The sequence below is a fragment of the Octopus sinensis genome, unplaced genomic scaffold, assembly GCF_006345805.1.
Source record: "Octopus sinensis unplaced genomic scaffold, ASM634580v1 Contig01673, whole genome shotgun sequence".
Taxonomy (NCBI): Eukaryota; Metazoa; Mollusca; class Cephalopoda; order Octopoda; family Octopodidae; genus Octopus; species Octopus sinensis.
Genome location: NW_021824986.1, coordinates 7,208 through 14,601, shown reverse-complemented (window position 1 = coordinate 14,601; position 7,394 = coordinate 7,208). Strand labels below are relative to the sequence as shown.

Genomic DNA, 7,394 nt, shown 5'->3' with positions numbered 1-7,394 from the left:
CGAAATCTTTTTAGTCTTGAAAAATCTTCTGGTATTGTATTATTTTTAAAAATCAAGAATATTCTTATACTCCTGATCATCCTTTACAATGTTGGCAAATCTCATTTCGATAATATTATCTCAAAGTGCGCAATCATCTTTAATATCTTTAATATTGACTTGATAATTGTCAAGAGCTTAATTGAAGGTTAAATTCAAGGTCACAGCGTTTCACTTTAGGCACGCGTTTCATTTATGGCGCGTGACATTAGTCATCTGAAGACAAGGATCTATGGTGTTAGTCGTTCTGAAATATTGCAAGCCGATATGCGGAAGTGAATGATTCAAATTCTGGAGAAGATGCTGATGCTGAAATTCAATTTGTTGAAAATGAAGTAACTGATGATAAAAATATTGCAAAAAATTTGTTATCAACATACGAGACTCTAACGAAAGCAGGAGAAAAAATGATATCCAGTATATGATCAAATTGATACGAAAAAATATAAAGTTATTGCCAGAGAAATATGAATTGATTTTGATTTGAATTGTCGTAAAAGGAACAAATATTGCGAGACTTTATAAAATTGATTAATGTTTTTGTTATAAAAAATAAGGCTTGTGCTAAAATAAGGGTTAAGGATAGGTTGGGGTTAGGGATAGGGATAAGGTTAGAGTTAGGGATAAGGTTGGGGTTAGGGATAATGATAAGGTTAGGGATAAGGTTAGGGATAAGGTTGGGATTAGGGTTAGGGATAAGGTTGGGATTAGGGTTAGGGATAAGGTTAGGGATAAAGTTGGGGTTAGGGATAGGGATAAGGTGAGGGATAGGGTTAGCGATAAGGTCGAAGTTAGGTTAGCTTTTGGGATAAAGTTGAGATTTTATCACGCGACAAAAATAAAAATGTATTTTTATCACGGAATAATACTTTTTGTGTTTTTTTATTTAATTTTTATTTAAAAAAAATATAAATAGTTTTCATTTTTTTCGACTGGTAATCCAGATATCAATTAAATATTTAAAGTTCAACGGCGTTAATAACGAATGTTGGAGTATGCTGGTTTTGTACAAGAAAGAAATTTCAGTAAATTGGAATCTATCAGCATTTTAGGGTTAAACTTTAACTATTTAATAATTTTAGATATAAATAAAGCGATTTAGTCGATTTTTAGGGCGGTCCAAGGAGATGCCGGGTCCCAGCAAAAACCGGTGACATATAATTTTGTAGGTTTTTCAAAATCTTTTCAACATTTTTTCAATTCCATTTGATGTTTAAATTGAGACAGTACCAGGTTTTTATTAAATGGAATTACTTGAAATTTAATGCGACACTATACTTAAATCAAATTAGATATTTTGAGCTTCTACGAAAATTTTGTATGTGTCAAAAATCGACAATGCAAAGAAAATGGCTTGTATATTTGGAATCACATTTTTATGTCATCAGTTATTCTCCAAATGAATAATGTAAAAATTGTCTAAGAACGAGGATGACCAATTCAAATCTTAAAAATATATTACATTTAGCAACTAGTCAGATAATGACTAAAATAAATTCACTTCTATGTAATCATTTCTAACTAATAAATCTGCAAACGTTGCCCTGGAAAGGTTCGTTTTAAGCAAAACAGATAATTTGTGCGTTACCGTTCACGATTGCAAACGAAATGAGATTCTCTGTCTCAGCCAAGAGGATTCTTATATATCGTTATTTTTGCGACCGATAAGGATTTTTTCTCGTTTGGCATACAAAAATAAAATTTTGGCGCGCGAAGACAAAAATCCTACCGACCCCTGATTTAGAAGAACATGTACATGACAACTCATTAAATAGATGCAGTTTGTTATCTGCTGGAATAAAAATAATATAGCGTTATACTTTTATGCCTGTTTTTAGATCTCTTAAGCTGCCCACTGAAAGTTTAATCACATCCAGATCAGCGCAGTTTGAAATTTCCCAATAATGCATTATAGATTTAGAATATATTAAATAGATAGACCACAGTGCTGGTTGAAAGTTTATAACAGATGGAAAGAGAGTCGAGTTCTTAAATCACATTTAACATTTTTCTGAAATTGACATTTTGTACGTATTATTCTAAATTGAAAAAAAAATTAAATATGCTAAAAAAAATCACATTTTATAGTAAAGTATACAATTCCTAAATTGAACACTTTAATTGATCAGTCTAATAAATTTTAAAAACGAGTATTAAAATAAATTTTATTAACATGCCTATTCGTAACTTTATTTGTTTTCTCAATAATCAATAATATTAAAAAAATTTTATTAACTATATATTTCCACAAAAATGTGTTCTCTTAATATTGGCAAACTGGGCTTTTTTCGATTTACAGGTTGTCCTTAGAATTTACAACATAAAATTTTCTGAATTTACAACATAAAATTTTCTCTTTGGATAATATTTTTATCGTTACGATTTTTGATTTCATTTCGCCGATTAAGTAGCAAAAACTAAATGAGACTTGTTTTATTTGGCTTCACTTTGTGGGTGTTCTCTGAGTTATGGAATTGTTTTTGAGAGATTTATTGTTGAAAGTAAGTTTTTATATTTTTGAAACAATCGAAAATAAAGCAACTACATTTCGTTAGTCTGGAATATACATGAATTGTCAATACAATGCAATTATTATTTATCTCGAAGTAGCAGTCAATCAACATTATAATCTACAGTTAGTATTTAAGAATAAAGTCAAATCAAAGCAAATCCAATTTATTTTGTCGGACACTGTACGTTTTTATGTAATCTTGATTTAGCCACGTTTGGTCTGGTTGCCTTTACCAGTTTTAGGAAAATATGTTTGACTGTCAATTTATATAGACTGTGTTTATTAATTCTATATATTTCTTTCTGCAGAACAGATTCACAGTTTAATTTCCAAAGCCAATAAATACTTTTATTTATATAAGTCAAGCATAGAAGTCAACACATAAATGCCCACAAAGCAAATAATAACTTCAGCAGTTGTACTATTTGTAATAAAAATAACATAGATATATTTGTTCATGATTCTGATTCGTAATTTCAGAAAGCCATCCCGAATGGATGTATAAAATAAACTGGAAATAAGTTATTCACTAAAGGATTCTTCCTTTGGTTTTTAATCAGTATCTTTTCCCCTGATGTGGTGAAAGTTAAGTTACTTAAACAAGCCAGAACCTCCCAAATTTAAAATCTAATAAAAAATGCATATTTTAGAATCCACACAAATTTAAATAAGACAAAAAATTAGGAACAGGATAAAAATAACGACAAAGAACTAAAGAATTTAAAGTTTATCGGGGACATTAATAGGCCTCTCTGAGAGAATAATTTGAATATGGCAAGGATGAGAATTGAAGGCTAAATTAAGTAATAATAAAGATACGATTAATTCTCCCATGTGCCCTATACACTCTTCGCCTATTCTTTGGTGCCTTATTGATTGCGATATGTTCAATGTACAGCCGATTCATATCGAGGGACTAATCTACTCTTATAAACATAAAAACATTCGAATTTGCATTTTGTTTGGCATTTTCCAACACATTTTGGATAAATTTGACACTCTTTTCAGGCCACCGTCCCTGAGATGTCCCCTTTCCTTTGCACTGTTTGCTTAGTCACATTTCCATTACTTGGGCCTTTCTTCCAACCCCGTACTTGTATCGATAGAAGGGGACAATTTCCTTATGTTCAATGACATTATTGAGGAAGGACTCTGCTCTTTTGAGGTCCATTCGTTTGAGAGATCTGGCTACTTCGTAGGTATTCTGGGATGAGGAAAAAAAGGTACTTTGAAATGAACTCGGCAGTAATTCGAACGAGCTTTGGCACCTAAAATTTAAATGTCTATAAAAATTACTTTTTAATGGATTTAAAGGCTTTACACAAAAATCAGCCATGAATTTGAAATCTAACTATTTAAACCAAACAACCAACCAGAACTACACGTTATTCTATTAATTGAATTATTATTAAAATTAACAAATCATATTAATATCAATTTATTAAACTAATATAATTTATTTTACTTTTTGAATTTAAGGAATATTTTGTGGTAAACCTGATTGAACAGATTGTTGAAAAGAAGAAATAAAGTCAAAAATCGAAATATAAGTTTTATTAGTTCATATAATTATTATAATATTATTTAATATAAATTAAATTATATTTTTAAATTTATTGTAGACCGGATCACATTATGTTATCCACTTCTGGTTGTGATTAGATATTTAATATTTAAATAATTATCATTTACTAATTCTTTTATAGAAGGAATATTATCATTATTAGAAGAAGATGACTACGAACTGAAGGTATCAATTCAACCTTAGTTAACACTTAATAATCCACAGAAAATCGCCCTACAAAAATTAGACTCACTTTCTAGCACATTCTGGTACGAAATGGCAGTATCTATCACAGAAATGTATCTTTAAATAAAGTTAATAAAAGTGAAAAACTAGCTGACCTACAAGACTTTCCATACCGACAATTGTCAGCTTTAATATGCTCAAAAGTAACCAATTTGCTTTGATCTTTAGATTCACTACCATCTCCAGTCCTTTGATGATGCCGTCTCCTATGCTTTCATGGCTGGGGACTTGTTTAATGTGGGGGAATGTTCTTTGTACTCCGAGACCATAGCAGGTAGGCCAGAACTGAATATCCCTTCCTTAGGAAAATGTATTGACATGTATTCTGCCCTCAAAAAAGATGGAAATGATGCCTCTACTGCACCAATAATGTCTAAATTAAAGTTGGTGGTTGATATTATGTTTGAACGGTGTCTTGTTGACTGTAAATTGCATCAGGTTGTTTATTTTTTAATATATTTGAAGGCTTTGGGCATTTCTGTGGAGTGTCGGGATCTGTCTATGCTGGAAATGGCTATTAAATACTACGATGACAGTGTAGTATTTATTTTTTAATTATTTTGTAATGTAGGAAATGCCATTTGATTATGTTTATCATATTTTATTAACTACATGTGATGATGCAGAGTTTTTTAAACGCTCGTTGAGAATATTCATTGAGATCCTTCTAGCATCTTCTAGAAAGAATTATTTTCTGGTGTTTAAAGTTTTGAATTTTTATTCAAATTAATTCAAGTGTGCAGTTAAATTGAACGATATTGAATTTCTTGCTAATCTGTTGGCTTCTTTGACTTCTGAACATGTTTGTGACTTTGTGAGTAAATTAATAGAATAATATTGCCTTGGCTTATCAGTTGGCCTTTGATCTCTACGATTGTGTAACCTACAAGACCTCTGCTGCTGTGGTTGACAAGTTGAAGAACACTGTTGATGGTATTGAGTTCAAATTAGTGCAAGAATTGGTAGAAAATAGCCCAATTGATAGAATATGTAAAATACTTGATGGTTCTCTCCCAGCCAAGTTTCAGTTGCAGTTTCTTGCACACAACAGTCGTGATGAATCACAAACACTACTTCAATTCGCACAGGTATATTATTTTGTATAGCATAGGTCCGTTCAATTGACTCGGTGTGTAACACTGCCATTATAATAGCAAATTCATTTATTAATTATGGCTCGACATGTGATTATATGTTCAGGTGGGGTTATTATGTACTGATTATTAGACATTTGAGTGATTGGGTGTCTCGATTTAGTAATTGGTCTCGTTTTATTGCTATTGGTTCTCTTGGGGTTATTCATAAGGTTTATTAGGAGGGTTGACATCATTTAGAGCAATGAAGGCAATGCAATGACTGTCCTTGACGCCTATTTGCCCAAGGATAGTGTCAGTACCTCTCAGTATGCGATTGGGGGAGGACTTTACTCACTGGGTTGGGTAGTTTATAACAATGATTGACAGGATTCATATATTGTGCACGGGGTGGTGATATTATGGATTATCTGTGTAAATATTCTAATGAAAATCAGTCAACTGTGAGAATGTGTTGATATAAATAGACTGTGCGACATGGAGCAGCATTGGCTATTGGTTTGGCTGGATTGGGTAGTGGGAATGAGGAAGTTGTGGAGTCACTGCTTGGACCAATCCACTCTGATTCAGTCGTGGGGGAAGCAGCTGCTATTTCAGTAGGAATGATACTAGTTGGGACTCAGAATGAGTATATAATAACCACACTGCTCTCTGTATTGTAATAGTCTCACTTTTTTAGATTGCAGCAGTAAATAAGCACGAAAAGACACTACGAGGGATTGCTGTTGGAGTGGCACTGATATTATATGGAAGAGGGAGTGAGGCAGATGAGCACATTAAAGTATTGGTTGCCCACCAAGACCCTATTCATCGATGGATGGGGATTTATGCACTGGCAATGGCCTATTGTGGCACTGGGGATGACACAGCAGTCCGCAAACTACTCAAAATGATTGTCACTGATGTGAGTGATGATGTGAGACGAGCAGCAGCAATATCCCTCGGATTTGTCCTTTATAGGTATATGTGTTGATTCAATGTAGAGTTCCTAAAGTCTGTTTGAGCATAGTTAAGTCATTGGTGGATAGTTATAATCCTCATGTTCGGTATGGATCAGCTATGGCCTTGGGAATTGCCTATGCTGGCACGGGCGACCAGGTTTGTCTACTAATATGTTTATTTTTAGTTTGTATGTAAAATATTGGAGTCGTTGTGGCATGATAAGGCCAGTTATGTAAGACAGGCTGCCTTCATTGCGGGGGGAATGGTATTAATTGAAGAAACTGGGGAAAGTTCTCCACATGTACTGTTTATATGTATAAATATAGAAAAAATATACAAAAATGGTTACTCAGATTATATCAGACAAGCATGAAGGAGTGGTTAATAAGTTTGGAGCAATAATTGGGCTAGGAATAGCCTATGCGGGTTATAATTGTGAATAAAGAGTCACAGGGAGTGGGAATGTCACAATTGCACTAGAAAATGAAAGTGGACTTGAGAATATGAAGGCTATTGTGGGGTTGTTGGTGTTCCAGCAGTTCTGGTACTGGTTTCCACTCTCTCTCACTCTGTCATTGGCCTTCTCCCCAACAGGAGTAGTCATACTCAACGAGGACTTGAAGGTTCATTAGAGAGGGATATATTGGTAGATGCCGGCAGTCAATATTCTGTCCAACATACCACCTTCCAAATTTGCCTACATTCCTCTCGTAGTGGAAAAGAAGACTCGAGGCAAGTCTAGTGCTTCCAGGTCAGTGGGTTCTCGTTTCCAACGTCGTAAGATTGAGAGACTCCAAGTAATGTGTTATTCTAACAAACAGGCGAAGGGGCTGTCAAAGGAGAATGTGGATCAAGTCCAGAAAGGTGGTTTCTCTTTAATGTAATGTCAGAGACCGAAGTGGGTACTACAGTTGAGGAGGAAACAAAGATGGACGAGTCTAGTGAGGGGTTTAGTCTTTTAAAGAACCCAGCACGAGTTTTACCACAGCAGGTGAGT

At 33.6% G+C, this 7,394-nt stretch overlaps 1 long non-coding RNA gene across 1 annotated transcript; it reads left to right on the top strand.

Annotated features, from left to right (window-relative positions):
* Nucleotides 1-4,824: 4,824 nt before the first annotated feature.
* LOC115227089 lies at nt 4,825-5,158 on the top strand. Its single transcript, XR_003883072.1, has 3 exons — nt 4,825-4,898; nt 4,933-5,067; nt 5,098-5,158. It is a non-coding gene; the product is annotated as an uncharacterized LOC115227089 (long non-coding RNA).
* The last annotated feature ends 2,236 nt before the right edge of the window (nt 5,159-7,394 follow it).